General features: G+C 37.2%; 1 long non-coding RNA gene across 1 annotated transcript; it reads left to right on the top strand.

The window, feature by feature from the left end:
• The first annotated feature begins 4297 nt into the window (after positions 1-4297).
• LOC145958234 (uncharacterized) lies at positions 4298-5939 on the top strand. Its single transcript, XR_014433894.1, has 2 exons — positions 4298-4750; positions 5665-5939. It is a non-coding gene; the product is annotated as an uncharacterized LOC145958234 (long non-coding RNA).
• Positions 5940-16013: the final 10074 nt, after the last annotated feature.

Here is a 16013-nt window from a genome sequence, read left to right on the forward strand (position 1 = left end):
ACATAATTTCATGAAAAAAATGATTAAAATTGATAAACATATTTAATTTAGTAAACCCAATTTTATTGAGAAAAAAAAAGAATAAATTTAAGATACACATTTAAGTTCAATCAAACATAGTGATTATATTATTTGGGTAACATAAATTAAATTTTATGTTTCATGGTTGAATTGTAACATTTTTTAATTTATAATATCTACTGAAATTATATTAGATATTTATAAATATATTTAAAATTTTAAATATATTAAAATAATAAGTTTTCAAATAAAATTTTAAAATATTAAATCTATAACTTAGAAAATAAAAATCAAAATAAGAAACAAACATATTTTAAATATAGACATTTAAAAAATTGATTAAACATAAAATGAAAGAAAAATATATTTAAATTTACTATTGACTAAACTTGAAATGAATTCAATGCAAAGGATGTCCTCCAAATATAGTTAAATTTATTTATGTCTTTGTAAACTTTAAAACTTTTAAAAGTAATTTTTACTATTACTTTTAGATCGAATAACTTGTAGACATGTTAAATATCATTTTTGTGTAACTAATAGCATTGATGCGATGTCATCATTGAGAAAAAAAAATAAAATTACACTCCTTTTATTCTAATTTTTAGCATATCTAATTGTAGATGATGTAAAAAAAAAAACAGAACATACCTTTTGTTTGATGGACTTGTGAGTCTTAAGTCGTTTCTTCATCCTCATGTAAGTCATGATTATCAAGGGTGTACTAATCGTCATAACCACAGTCATCCTTCTTAATGGTGTCTTTATCGGGGTCAGAGTATTATTCTTCTACACCATGTGTCACTATATCCAATATTAAAGAAGATGACTTAAAATATAATACAATTTGCTTGCAAATATGATTCATACCCGGATATAGTGGGGATGAGTTTGGAATAAAGCGAAAGTTGAGAATTGATTGGGATGAGAAAAATGTAGAGAGGGAGAATGGAAAAAAAATTGTACAAATGAGGTAGAGAAAATTTCTAAGAGCAAGAAGATAAAAATGGATAAAGTTATAGATATATTGTGTAGTTATTATTTTAAAAGAAAGTAATCATCAATAAGGGTAAAATCTTAAGTTATAGAAGTTATAGATAGAAGTTATAAGAGAATACTAACCTAAAAACTATGAATGGGAAAGCATAAGATCAAAGGTACTAATGACCTTCATCGATCAAAACACAATATGGAAGACATTGATGTATATCATTGGCAATGAGTCATGGAACCAGGATTCAAGCAGGTAAGTCAATTTCAACAACGCATTTTGACTTTTTTAGGACAAAAAATATGTCTTTTTTCTTGCTTGAAAGTATAGGGAGTGATGTTGTCAGAAGAATCATGTGCAACCCAATTAGATACAATAATTGTGTGATTTGGTGATAGCGTTGAATGAAAATTTTGGTGAGAGAAAAAAAACACTATCTTACAAAACGTTGGATTGGGACTCATAATAGAGTGAGAATGGATTTGGTTTATAATTTTTTTTGAAAATAACATATTTAACGACGACTATTTGTGCGATTATTATTTTGAAAGAAAGTAACCACAGTATGGTTATTATTTTGAAAGAAAGTAACTACGTTACGGTTATTATTTTGAAAGAAAGTAACCATCAATATCAATAATAATAAGGGGTAAAATTGGATAAAAGAAAGTGGAGACCAAATATTTATAAGTTTTAAAATATTTTTTTTGTAATTTTAAAACTATTGAAAATTAAATAAAATTCAAAATTCAAAATTAGGCATATTTTAAATTTGAATTTTTAATAAAATATAATTATATATGTAAAATTTTAAATCTATTAAGATAATAAGTTTAAAAAAGAATTTTTATAATTTTAAAGGAAAAATTGAATTTGGAAAATAGAGATATCTTAAATTTGAATTTTTAAAAAGTTGAATAAATTTAAATTTACTGTAAAAGTAATGCAAAAAAAATCATTGTAAAAAATGACTAAATTTACATAATTTAATGTAGAATATTTTTTAATAAGCGTGAGAAAATAGAATTGAAAAAAGAGAATCAACTTGAAAAAACGTGGCCGAGGAATCTAAGCAGAAGTAAGAAACTCTCAATCCTTAGATGCAATTGTGAAACTAGCAATCCTTGAAATCCTTCCCATGGTCTTAGTCCATCTATTTGTTCTCATTCTACGTCAAAACCAACGAACAATGATGGTCGTAATGTATACAATTGGTGAAATGTTTATTGTGGGCAATTTAAGTGGATTAAAAAATGAAAAAAAAAAAAAGTAGAAAGATTTAAAGGAAATGGGCCTAACGGGATTGAAGGGAAAACAGAGAGACAAAGACGATAACAGGATATGATAGAGAGAATAAAAAGAAGAAGAAAGGTGTGAGGGGTTTGTTGCGAAAAGAAAATAATGAAATAAAGTGACTAGTGGGGGAGGAAAAATTCTCTTTCTCTCGAATCTCGACTGCCATAAGAAAGGATGTACCATGAAATGGAAGATATATTATGCAGGGATATGAAGTCACTTTAACAAAAAAAAAAGAGGAAGCAAGAAATAGAGGAATGTGAAAGTGCGAACAATGAATGCAATTACTTAAATAATATGCGGTTAAAAGAAATAAGAGTGAGTAGTTACTTAAATAAAATGACATAATTAATTGTATTAATTATTTAATATGTAATATTATTAAGGGTAAAAAGGTCATAGTAAAAGTGGAGACAAAATGGTAGTTATAAACGTTTGTATTCTCTTTATATAATGTTATAGATTAAGCCTAAACTTTTTTTAAAAAAAAATTTAAAAAAATATTTCAATTAAATTGGTAAACATTGCGGCCGTTTCTAACAGCCGAAAAATTTTAAGAAATTTAATTAAAATAACCCCTAAAATTATAACATTTTTTGGCTGTTTATAAAAACTGCTAATAATTACTTGATTTTTTTTTGTAGTAATTGTACAATGCTGTCCATCTTCACGATTGATCATAAGTCCTATTTCTCATATGAAAATTATACAATCACAGAATTAATAATAACCTGAGATGTGTGATAACTTTGTACTTAAGGACTTATCTGCGAGATGCACAAGTCTCCCAAGGATATAACAAGTCTTTCCCAATTAATAATTGAGGTATCAAAACTAACAAATTTTCAAGTGAGAATAATCTATGAGACTCATAATATAATCAAGAAAAGATGTGTGAGGAGATACTCTCAAAGCCTTCTGTATGTTATTTTTATAATGAAGAGAAATTGTTTCTCAAAAACACCTTTTTACCAAGTCTTAGGATAAAAAATGTAATTATCTCTTGAAGACCAAGTCAAAATATATTATAAGACTTAATCTAAAAGACCAAGTCAACAAAACTGAATTTAATTAAAATATTTATTTAATAAAACAAAATTAATTTTATTTTTTTAATTAAATAAACATGTTAATCTTTTTAAATATCACTAAAAAAATAGAACAATTTGTAACACCCTAGCAACCCGCATGTGGGTATTGTCCGCTTTGGCCGCAGCCCTCACGGTTTTGCTTCTGGCAATGGCACTCATGCCACCCCAAAACGCGTCCACACAAGGAAGGTATCCACACCCATATATATGGCATGCTTCGTTCTCCTTCCTAACCGATGTGGGACTTCACAATCCACCCCCCTCATGGGAGTCCAGCGCCCTCGCTGGCACACTGGCCCGGGTCCAGGCTCTGATACCAAATGTAACACCCCAGCAACCCGCATTGCCAGAAGCAAAACCGTGAGGGCTGCGGCCAAAGCGGACAATATCCACATGCGGGTTGTTGGGGTGTTACACAATTCCCCACATATTTCAAAAAGGTTAAAGAAAAAGTTTTAAGAAAATAAAAGAAAATTTCATGAGTTCTCATTCTCTTGGATGTAATGTGTTGGACCTGGTGTAACAAGCTATATGAACCAAACCTAGATCGATAAAACTTAACACACCATATAATTGTTCTAGCAAGCTATATGAACTAAAGACACTTGACGCTGTTAGAGGTCTACCAATTACATTGCATCCCACAATTCTTGTTGTTATCGCCGTTGTGCACTAATAGGCCATGCACATGCCCGATATTCATTGTAACATCCCAAATTTTATTCAATGAAAAGAAATATTTTTTTATGTGAATAAGTATTTTATTTATGTATTTTACTATTTACGTATACGTATTTTACTATTTATGTATACATATTTTTACTATTTATGTATACGTATTTTACTATTTACGAATACGTATTTATGAATAGTATTTTACTATTCATATGAATAGTAATTTTATAAAAACGTAAGCGCTTACGCAAAACTCAAATTATTTGGATGAATAGTATTTTACTATTCATGAATAGTAATTATATTATTATTTTAATGAATAGTATTTTACTATGCAATTGCACAGTGAAGGGGCGGCTGAAACGTGGGCTGCGGATTCTTTCCGTTTCAAAATTTTAATTAATTTGAATATAATAATGAATAGTGCATAGTGCATAGTAATTTATAATATTATTTTAATGAATAGTGCATAGTGCATAGTAACTTCAAAAATTCTATAAATAGAGGCCTAAGGTTTTGAAAATTTAGAATTCTAGAGAGAAGGAAATTCTGGAGAAATAGAGAGAGAAAGTAAGAGAGAGAGAAGGAGAAAGAAAAGGAGATTCTGCCCTAATTCCGATTCCTTTTAAGGAAAAATAGAGAGGAGGAGATTCTGCCCAAATTTCTGTAAACCCAGGTAAGGGGGGAGTGGGAAACCTCGCTTGGGGGTGTGGGAATAATTGTTAAATAGTTTGTTTGTTGGATTGGCTCCCGATCCCTTACCTGTTGTTTATTTCTTTGAATATGTATTATTGATGTGTTTTGTTTTATATCTTATTTATTTACATATTAGAATCTGTTATTTGAATGGAAGGCTAAGCCTCCTAAGTATTTATAAATTTGTAATCTATTATTTAAATGGAAGGCTGAGCCTCCTTATTATCTTATATTACCTTTTAAGCTTCCTACTTTACTTAAAAGATCTTAATATATTATTATTGAAAAATATGATACCTAAGCAACCTCTGGACTGTTGGATTGTTGGACTGTTGGACTATTGGACTGTTTGGACTGTTGGACTGTTTGGACTGTTGGACTATTGGACTATTAAATTGGATTATTGAAATAATTCTTAATTATGAAATATGAATATGATATGTGTAACATGCTAAAGGTTGAGTCTGTGAATGTATGACATGCATCATATGCACATATTACTCCAGGTGTGCCGCTGAGGCCGCATACCCACGACTAACAAGGTGTACCTTTGAGTCACCCACGATATGCTAACGAGGTGTATGAACACCAGTGATAGGTGTGCCTTCGGGACACCAGTGATGTAACATGCTAACGAGGTGTATGAACACCAGTGATAGGTGTACCTTTGGGTCACCAGTGATAAATTCTGAAACTTCCGTATGGCGCCACATGCATACATTAGTGAGTCAAGTCAAGAAAATCATTATACATAAGCATATATGTGAGATTGATTATATATGTGAATTATATTGCGTGTGTGTGTGCTATTTAACTTTTATTTCTATATCTGCAACTGAGTGAGAAGTTTCTCACTCCCTTGTCATTTTTGTGTATATTTAAATTATGATGCAGATAATTAGCATGAGGCTGAGGATGTTGGTGGTGAAGCTTAGGCTTCTGTTTGGGTTTCGCTCTGATAGGATGTGACATCGGGATTAGCTAGACTTATTGTTAAATTATTATTATTTTTCTTTTGTAATTTTTATGTTATTTATGTTGAAAGTGTGTATTTTTGTCATATTATAATTTTACTAAAAGATTATAAGTTAATTCCTAACTAGGAGGCTCTGCCACCTTTACTGGGATTAATTTATAATCTTTGTTTTATAATAACTTCTTGAGTTTAATATTTATGTGTATGAATTATGAATGTGCATCTTCTACCTTATGATACTTATTGTTTTATATCATTCTATGAAAATCTTTTATAAATATAGTTTATGTTTATTAATGATGTTGGGGTAGAGGGTGTCACATTTAGTGGTATCAGAGCAAGTCGATTTTATCAACCGTGTGTGTTATGTGCTTATCATGACTCTGTTGTGTACTCTGACTATGTCTTGTTTGTTGTGTACTATGATGATGATGTTCGTCCTGTGTTGATATTGTTGAGTTTGAGATTGTTAAGTTAGTTTGTAATCAGAGGAATGATAATCATGATAGTGTTAGCCAACTCGAATTATTAGAACCTTGGATGGGAGGTGATATATTGAGTGTACTAAGAGTTTATGATTGGTGAAATTTCTGACATCTATAGTTGTAGCAGGTTGAATCTAAAGGTGGTTGTCTCTTTGGTGAGAGATCGAAATGATGTTAATTCCCTTAAGTGTTATTATTGGTATGTTAATTATTTATGGTTTAGGTAGCATGTGAGTTGTTTTGATTGAGAAAAGTAAGGAGAGACTTGAATGAGAAATTAAGTAGTGAATTTGGAAAAAGTTGAGGTATTTTGTGGCATTAGATATATTGATACATTATTGCTATTTGGTGTCGAAAATATTCTCATTATAGTTTGTTATGATAGTATGAGTATTATATCGACAAAATTTATATTTTGAGGTCTTTATGAAGAATATGGCTTTAGATATTATCTTTTCAATAGAACTAGGATAAGATGAAACAAAAATCTAGAACTTCAAGTTATGACTGCCTTGGTGATTAGAAATTTAGTAAGCACTGAATTTATTAGTGGTGATATTTGAATCTTTAGCTAAAGAGATGATCTCTTGGAAATCTTATGTCTTCATAAAGAGTTGTAGCTTATTCACTTAACTTTCGTTTGAGATAGGTTTGAAATCACTTGGATGAATACAACTCGGTTTGTCAGGTAGATATATGCTATCATGATATTTTGAGTTGTTAGGCATAAAAAATAGATTTAAACTAGATTGTCTAAGTATGAATTTGGATTGTATGAGGTGAGTATTTTAGACCATGAAATTTCTTGCGGAGGAAGATCTACTTAAGTTATGCTTAAGTGAGAGATACTTGAGTCAATTAGTAAAATCAGGAGTCTTGTTTGATAGTTTATATGAAAATTCAGTGAGTAATTTTTTTTTTAACAACTGTTCATGGTTTAAACTGTGTAGACCCCTAAAATTGTCCGGGTCGGAAATAAAGCTTGAAGACTCTCGAAGACTGAAGGATAATCAGCCAGAAGGACTCCTCGAAGGCCCTAGGAGGGTTCTCTGTAGGTCCAGAGGTCTTAGAATAGCTCAAAATAAAGAAGTGGAGGGAAAAAGCCCAATACGGCCGTACTGAACTTAATACGGCCGTATTGAAGCTTCAATACGGCCATACTGAAGTCAGTACGACCGTATTGACACTTCAATACAACCGCAGCGAACTCAATACGGGCGTATTGAAATTTCTGAACTTCAATACGACCGTATTGAACTTCACTACGACCGTATTGAAGTTCAAAAATTTCAATACGGCCGTATTGCCCCTGTAGGCCGTATTGCGCCTATTCCCTATAAATATGACGTCAATTGGACGTCATTCCACACTTTTCAACATAGTTTGAACCCTCTCCTTGAGTATTCTGGGGTTTTTGAGCAGTGTTCTGCCCTAGAAATCACTCGGAGAGTTGATCCGACGAAGTTCTTGAGCCCCGAGCCATTTTGCTTGAGGATCGAACCTAGTCGAGGGGAAATCTTTTGGATTCCCTTAGTTAAAATTTTGTTCTAGGAGAGCGAGGAGCGGGCTTGTAGAGCGAGGGAACGCCAAAACGCTTCCCAGTTCATTTTTTATAAAAAGCACGCTTCAAGAGGTTTCCCTTCAATCCTTCCTTTTACTGCTTTCTGTGTGCATATTTAAACTGTCATCATGTAGATAGTCAAATCATAATTGTTTAGAATAAATAGGGGTAATTTAGTAATTTTACGCTGTTATTTTAAAAAATAATCTGTCATAGGGAACCCGAAAGGGGCGCTGTGGGGTGCTAACACCTTCCCCACGCGTAACCGACTCCCTTACCCAACTCTGGTTGTAGTGGCCAAAGTTGATTTTTAAATCAATTGCCTTATCCCTTTTTCCAATGTTTTGAGTAAAACATTGGTGGCGACTCCACGAACCCTCCTTTCATGAAAACCACTAATCCATGGAGGGTCCCGCTTGGGATTAATATGGATTAGTGAGCCTTTTAATAAAATTGCTCGTTTGACGAGGTCTCAGTTTGAGAATAAGTCATTCTAGCAATCCACTATTTTTAAACAAAATAAACGAGTCCAACCATCCTTCGCGAATGCCGAAAGCCCGTTTCGGGCCGGTGGCGACAGATGGCGACTCCACTGGGGAAGCTTCGAGAGTCAGTCCCATTTAGTGACAGATTATTTTTAACAAATAATAGTTAAAATTACTTCATTACCCCTTGCTTGTATGATAACATGATTTATTATATGGCTTTTAATAACTGTTGTTTGTTTAATTTCCGCAATTGTTTTGAAATACAAATTGTACACAAACCTTTGCACACAACAGTTCCCTCTATACCCGGGGGCATGAGTGGTAATCCATAGGGAGTGGATGTTAGTACGGCCGGTTGATGGGTTTATAGGAGCCTATGAGACCGTTGTCGGAAAACATCACTCAAGGTGATAACCATGAACTTGAGTCCGACGGTGCGTTGGAGCTTTCCATCGACCTACGACAAGAGGAATTGGGTCCCTATAATGGGGGCACCTTGGGGGCCTTTGACCAAGTGAGAACAGTTAGATCCTCCTTGAATATGCACTTTTCTGCAGGAGACCCCTACCTCGTAATTTGCTCGTGACTGTTCGTGGATGAGTGAATTGTTTGTGCATTGACTATATGACATTGTATGAGCATACATTTGCATTTGTTAAACAAACAACATCCCTATTCTATTTAAATAAAAAGAATAAATAGAAATAAAGATCTTCTAGTACATGGTGTTAACATCTACCTTCATTTGCATTCATATAGGTAGTTTCCCTTTTCACCCAAAAAATACAAAAAGATACAAAATATTCAAAAGAAAAATATGTATTTACCCAAACCAAGCAATATCATGCATCATCTTAGGAAAATCCTAAAAACATGATAATGCTTAGTTGAATAAACACAATGCATGCATATTCAACGTCATCATCTCATATCATGCATTCTTATCAATGCATCATGGAGGGATCTAGATTTGCATTTCGTACATCCCTCCTAGTAATTCATTAATAAATATTAATAAAAAGAAAGAAATAATCGATGCGTATGTTCAAGATGGATCGCACGCCATTGGTTATTCAATGCAAGCCAACAACTGCGCCAAGCGAAAACGTAACAACTCCGTTGTTGGTAATCAAGACAAACAAAGGGGAAGGTCCAACACCGTTAAGGATCATCGCTCCAAGGCCTTTCCCCTACGAATCGAATAAGGCTGTGCCGTGGATATACGACATCCATTCTTCTGCCGACAGCGATATCTCCAACATCGCTGGACTTGGGGGCATGACTAGGAGTGGCACGATCTACACTCCCGATGATCTTCATGATAAAGCTCCCAAGAATAAAGGAAAAGAAAAGGAGAAAACCGAGGAAGATAGAGAATCCGAGGAGGAGACAGACGAGCTGTTAAAGTTTATCCGACAGAGCAAGTACTCCATCGTGGATCAACTTCATAGGACGCCAGCAAAGATCACGCTGTTGTCGTTGATCCTAAGTTCCGAACCGCATCGGCAAGCTCTGTCGAAAGTCTTGAACGAGGCATATGTGTCGCACACTATCTCCCAAGACAAGTTTGAGGGGATTGTTAGTCACATCACGGCTAGTGATCACCTCACCTTCACCGATGAAGAGATCCCCACCGAGGGACCGCACCATAACAAGCCCTTGCACATCTCTGTAAAGTGCAAGGAGTATCACATCGCGAAAGTCTTGGTAGATAATGGATCTTCCTTGAATGTGATGCCAAAAAGAACGCTCAAGCAATTGGCAATCAAGGGGGTCCAAATGCGCCCGAGCAACATGATCGTTCGAGCCTTCGATAGTTCTAAAAGAGAAGTGGTGGGAGAGATCAATCTTCCAATCCAAATTGGACCCACTATCTTTAATGTCGAATTCCAAGTGATGGACATTACTCCCGCATACAGCTGTCTCCTCGGCCGACCTTGGATTCATGATGCGAAAGCTGTACCCTCTACGCTCCACCAGAAAGTCAAGTTCATCGTGGGTGACAAACTGGTGACCGTGCAAGCTGAAGATGACATACTCATCAGTAAGCCATCCAACATACCTTATGTGGATGCAGCAGAGGAAGCTTTGGAAACCGCCTTCCAAGCATTGGAAATTGCCAATGTTGAAACGTTTCCCCGAGAAATGAAGAAGGTAGCCCATATGCTCACAAAGAACGGATACTTGCCAGGACAAGGATTGGGCAAGTACTCCCAAGGAATCCCGGAGCTACCTATTATCAAGGACAATCCGGGGAAACAAGGGTTAGGATACAACCCTGTTAAAGATCAAAGAACGAAGAGGAATCAAGATCCTTCTCAACGTTCTTTAAGCCAGATCTTTAAGAAGGCTGGTTCACAAACATCAAGGCCAGTTGTCGTCATCAAGTGTCCTTTTCCTTCTAATAGGGATGTGTAAATTCAGTGACTATTAGAGATCACTCCTCGGGGACAGCCCGACCCCCGAGCCTCGATAGGGCACATGTTTCCATCATGATTATAATAAAATCATTCTTCATTAATTTCTTATTGATTCTTTTCTTGCTTACAATAAAGTTCTAGACCACATTATTTAACCCTGTTTGAACGAACATAAGTGAGGTTAAAATCGTCTTAATAATCAATAAACCCGCATCATTTTTATGTGGAAATGTGCATGACAGCTTGGAGCACCTTTTCTTGACATCAATAAATGCCATCATGGATAAAGAAATCCTAAAGATAATAAGCTCGGCAGGAAACCCAAAAGGGGACTGCGCAAAATAAGAGCAAAAGACCCGCTAGGAATCTCACAAAAGGGTGACCTAGGCAAAAATTAGGGTTACAAAATAATGAACAAAAACAAAAGCCCGCTAAGACATCACAAATGGGTGTTTTAGGCAAAAGTTAGGGCCGTCAAAAAAGGGAACAAAATAAATCCGTGATGGTACCATCAATTGAATTCGACAAGGAGCTCAAGAAAAGCTATCCAAGTTGTCAAAGCACAATCATTAATAACGAAGATGTGCTTAACTTCATAAATGTTTAATCGAACAAACCTAAACACAATAAGCCTGCCATTGGCCAGCCATTCTTACAAAATCCATTTTTCAAAAATAAAATAATCCCCTCTAAAACACAAACTTTTGAAAATATATATCCTTTCCTTCTTTTCTCTCTTGTCCCAACGATTTTTGAATAATCTAGTGGAAACATGGAGATATAGTGGTCAATAGGAGGGTTGACACATCTTCTAAAGAAAGGGAAGAATCATTTGGTTGATGACACCAAAATCAAATATGCATCATTCCTCGGTAACAGAAATCGGCAGAGCACAGTCCGTCTGGAGGAATGGCAAAATCCAAACACAAAAACGCATCGGTTAATTCTTTTGAAAAAAGAATCAAATAGAATTAGGTGCATCATACTACATACATGCATACAGATGATAGGTGTACTGGAAGATCACTTATTCTCTGTTTATTGAAAAAACAAAAAATATATAAACTTCAGAAAAAACAATACGCCCGTATCATGTTCAGTACGCCCGTACCAAAATTAGGGTTATGAACAAATTTTCAATTCAATACGGGCATACTGAAATGGATGCGGCCGTATTGGCCATAAAGAAATTTTCAAAGACCTCGTCATGAGGCAACTACATAAATTAGAAAAAATAGGAAAAATTGCTTGTGTATGACAGCAGCAAACAAAAAGGCAAAAATACAGAAATCAACAAAAATACAGAAAAAGCCGAACTCAACAAAAAAGGCAAAAACACAGAAAAAGCCAAAATCAACAAAAAAGGCAAAAACACAGAAAAAGCCAAAATCGAAAAAAGGGCAAAATACAGAAAATCCAACAAATCATACAGAATAATTGAGCCTGGAGAGGCTCGCTGAAATAATACTCTCTCAGAATAACTGAGCCTGGAGAGGCTTGCCTAAATAATACTCCCGCAGAATAATTGAGCCTGGAGAGGCTCGCCGAAATAATACTCTTTCATCATAACTAAAGCCTGGAGAGGCTTGCCTAAATAATACTCCCGCAGAATAATTGAGCCTGGAGAGGCTTGCCGAAATAATACTCCTTCAGAATAATTGAGCCTGGAGAGGCTCGCCGAAATAATACTCTTTCATCATAACTAAAGCCTGGAGAGGCTTGCCTAAATAATACTCCCGCAGAATAATTGAGCCTGGAGAGGCTTGCAGAAATAATACTCTCAGAATATTTGAGCCTGGAGAGGCTTGCTGAAATAATACTCTTTCAGAATAATTGAGCCTGGAGAGGCTTGCAGAAATAATACTTCCTCAGAATAACTAAAGCCTGGAGAGGCTTGCAGAAATAATACTCCCCCAACTGTACAGAATAAATGAGCCTGGAGAGGCTCGCAGAAATAATACTCCCCAGAGGAACCTCAGCTCAAGCTCACGGAAAAATCCCCAGCGAGAGCTATCAAAGCAAAATTGACGCAATCCCCAATGGAAGTGCGATCATCCAAACAGTATATCCAAGTCAAAGGACTTAAACTTCCTCAGTGAAGATAGCTCTCCAACTCAAGTATCGAGTGAGGCTAAGCCTGTAGAGGCTTCCTAAATAATACTCTGGGATACATAAGATCCCCAAATCCCCAGTCGCCTACTCAAGAGGCATCCCTGCAGAAGGAGAAAAAATAAAAAAATCAATAATCATTCCCCAAGTGGAATCTGGCTCTCAGCCAATCATTGAACGTCAAGCTGATACGCCTAACAGAAGAGGCTAATCAAAATCAACGACAAAATCCCCCAGTGGATAACAGCCTACACAGAGGCAGCAAAATCAGAAAATCAAAAAGAGTTACCCGAATAAGGATAAACCGGGATACTCCACCAACGTCAAAGGACGTCAGCCAAACATAAGGCATCGCTCAACTCAGAGAGAAAGAGCATCTGTGTCTATACCCCAAGGAGTCAGAAATTCCCCAAGGGTACCAACAATGCAATGCAAGTTGGGGCACAGCAACCTGTGAATGACTGCACATCCCCTAGACGGATCCCTGCGTTATCCAGCCCTCAGTGGCACAAAAATCAAAAATAATCGTCGAAGCAGCATCGTGGACTGTGGAGATAAAATCAACATCCAGAATCCCCAGCGGATAACAGCCTACACAGAGGCAGCAAAAAATCAGAAAATCAAAAAGAGTTACCCGAACAAGGATAACCGGGATACTCCACCAACGTCGAAAGGACGTCAGCCAATCATAAGGCACCGCTCACATCAGAAAGAGCATTTTTGTGTCTGCATCCCTAAGGAATCAGAAATTCCCCAGTGGGAACCAACTACGCAATGGAAAGTTGGGACACAAGAACCTATGAGTAACTGCACATCCCCTAGACGGATCCCTGCGTTATCCAGCCCTTAGTGGCACAAAATCAAAAAACAACCGTCGAAGCAGCATCGTGGACTGTGGAGACAAAATCATCACGAATCCCTGGAAAGGAGATATTCACGCTACCCCGTCGTCACAAACACGGAGGTATGCAGCTTCCGGCTCGAGCAATGAGCGAAGCTATCTCTGGAAAAGGGATACTCACCGCTTACCGTTGTCACAAAGGTACTTAGCTTCCGGCTCGAACAAAGAGTGAAGCTAAGCCTGGAGAGACGGTACTTACAGCTTCCAGCTTGGGCAACAAGCAAAGCAAGGCCTGGAGAGGCAAAACTCACACCGCTCACCGTCGTCACAAAGGTGCTTGGTTTCCGGCTCGAACAAAGAGCGAGACTAGGCCTGGAGAGGCAAAACTCACACTGCTACCGTTTTCACAAGGGTACTTAGCTTCCGGCTCGAACAAAGAGTGAAGCTAAGCCTGGAGAGACGGTACTTACAGCTTCCAGCTTGGGCAACAAGCAAAGCAAGGCCTGGAGAGGCAAAACTCACACTGTTCACCGCCGTCACAAAGGTATTTAGCTTCCGGCTCAAACAAAGAGTGAAGCTAAGCCTGGAGAGACGGTATTTACAGCTTCCAGCTTGGGCAACAAGCAAAGCAAGGCCTGGAGAGGCAAAACTCACACTGTTCACCGCCGTCACAAAGGTATTTAGCTTCCGGCTCAAACAAAGAGTGAAGCTAAGCCTGGAGAGACGGTACTTACAGCTTCCAGCTTGGGCAACAAGCAAAGCAAGGCCTGGAGAGGCAAAGCTCACACTGCTTACCGTTGTCACAAGGGTACTTAGCTTCCGGCTCAAACAAAGAGTGAAGCTAAGCGTGGAAAGGCGGTACTCAACCATCAGCGTCATCAGAGGAGCGTTGATGTCCAACTTCCGGCTCGGGCGTCGAGTGAAGTTGACCTTGGAGAAGGTAAACTCAGCTACCAAGGATGTCAGAAGCGCCGAGGTATGCACCCACCTGGAGAGGCTACTCAACATTTTTCCACCGGAAGACGCTACAAGTCAGAAGGTCGGCACAATACCCGGACAATTGGGTCAACTCCTTTACTTGTCAGCCGATACACCAAAAGGACGTCCGACTAAGTAAAGGGGGGGCAGCTGTAGACCCCTAAAATTGTCCGGGTCGGAAATAAAGCTTGAAGACTCTCGAAGACTGAAGGATAATCAGCCAGAAGGACTCCTCGAAGGCCCTAGGAGGGTTCTCTGTAGGTCCAGAGGTCTTAGAATAGCTCAAAATAAAGAAGTGGAGGGAAAAAGCCCAATACGGCCGTACTGAACTTAATACGGCCGTATTGAAGCTTCAATACGGCCATACTGAAGTCAGTACGACCGTATTGACACTTCAATACAACCGCAGCGAACTCAATACGGGCGTATTGAAATTTCTGAACTTCAATACGACCGTATTGAACTTCACTACGACCGTATTGAAGTTCAAAAATTTCAATACGGCCGTATTGCCCCTGTAGGCCGTATTGCGCCTATTCCCTATAAATATGACGTCAATTGGACGTCATTCCACACTTTTCAACATAGTTTGAACCCTCTCCTTGAGTATTCTGGGGTTTTTGAGCAGTGTTCTGCCCTAGAAATCACTCGGAGAGTTGATCCGACGAAGTTCTTGAGCCCCGAGCCATTTTGCTTGAGGATCGAACCTAGTCGAGGGGAAATCTTTTGGATTCCCTTAGTTAAAATTTTGTTCTAGGAGAGCGAGGAGCGGGCTTGTAGAGCGAGGGAACGCCAAAACGCTTCCCAGTTCATTTTTTATAAAAAGCACGCTTCAAGAGGTTTCCCTTCAATCCTTCCTTTTACTGCTTTCTGTGTGCATATTTAAACTGTCATCATGTAGATAGTCAAATCATAATTGTTTAGAATAAATAGGGGTAATTTAGTAATTTTACGCTGTTATTTTAAAAAATAATCTGTCATAGGGAACCCGAAAGGGGCGCTGTGGGGTGCTAACACCTTCCCCACGCGTAACCGACTCCCTTACCCAACTCTGGTTGTAGTGGCCAAAGTTGATTTTTAAATCAATTGCCTTATCCCTTTTTCCAATGTTTTGAGTAAAACATTGGTGGCGACTCCACGAACCCTCCTTTCATGAAAACCACTAATCCATGGAGGGTCCCGCTTGGGATTAATATGGATTAGTGAGCCTTTTAATAAAATTGCTCGTTTGACGAGGTCTCAGTTTGAGAATAAGTCATTCTAGCAATCCACTATTTTTAAACAAAATAAACGAGTCCAACCATCCTTCGCGAATGCCGAAAGCCCGTTTCGGGCCGGTGGCGACAAACTGCTCTCACTATAAAAATTGCTTTTGCCTTCGTTTC

Source organism: Cajanus cajan, chromosome 1 (assembly GCF_000230855.2).
Source record: "Cajanus cajan strain Asha chromosome 1, NIPB_CcT2T_4, whole genome shotgun sequence".
NCBI classification, from domain to species: Eukaryota; Viridiplantae; Streptophyta; class Magnoliopsida; order Fabales; family Fabaceae; genus Cajanus; species Cajanus cajan.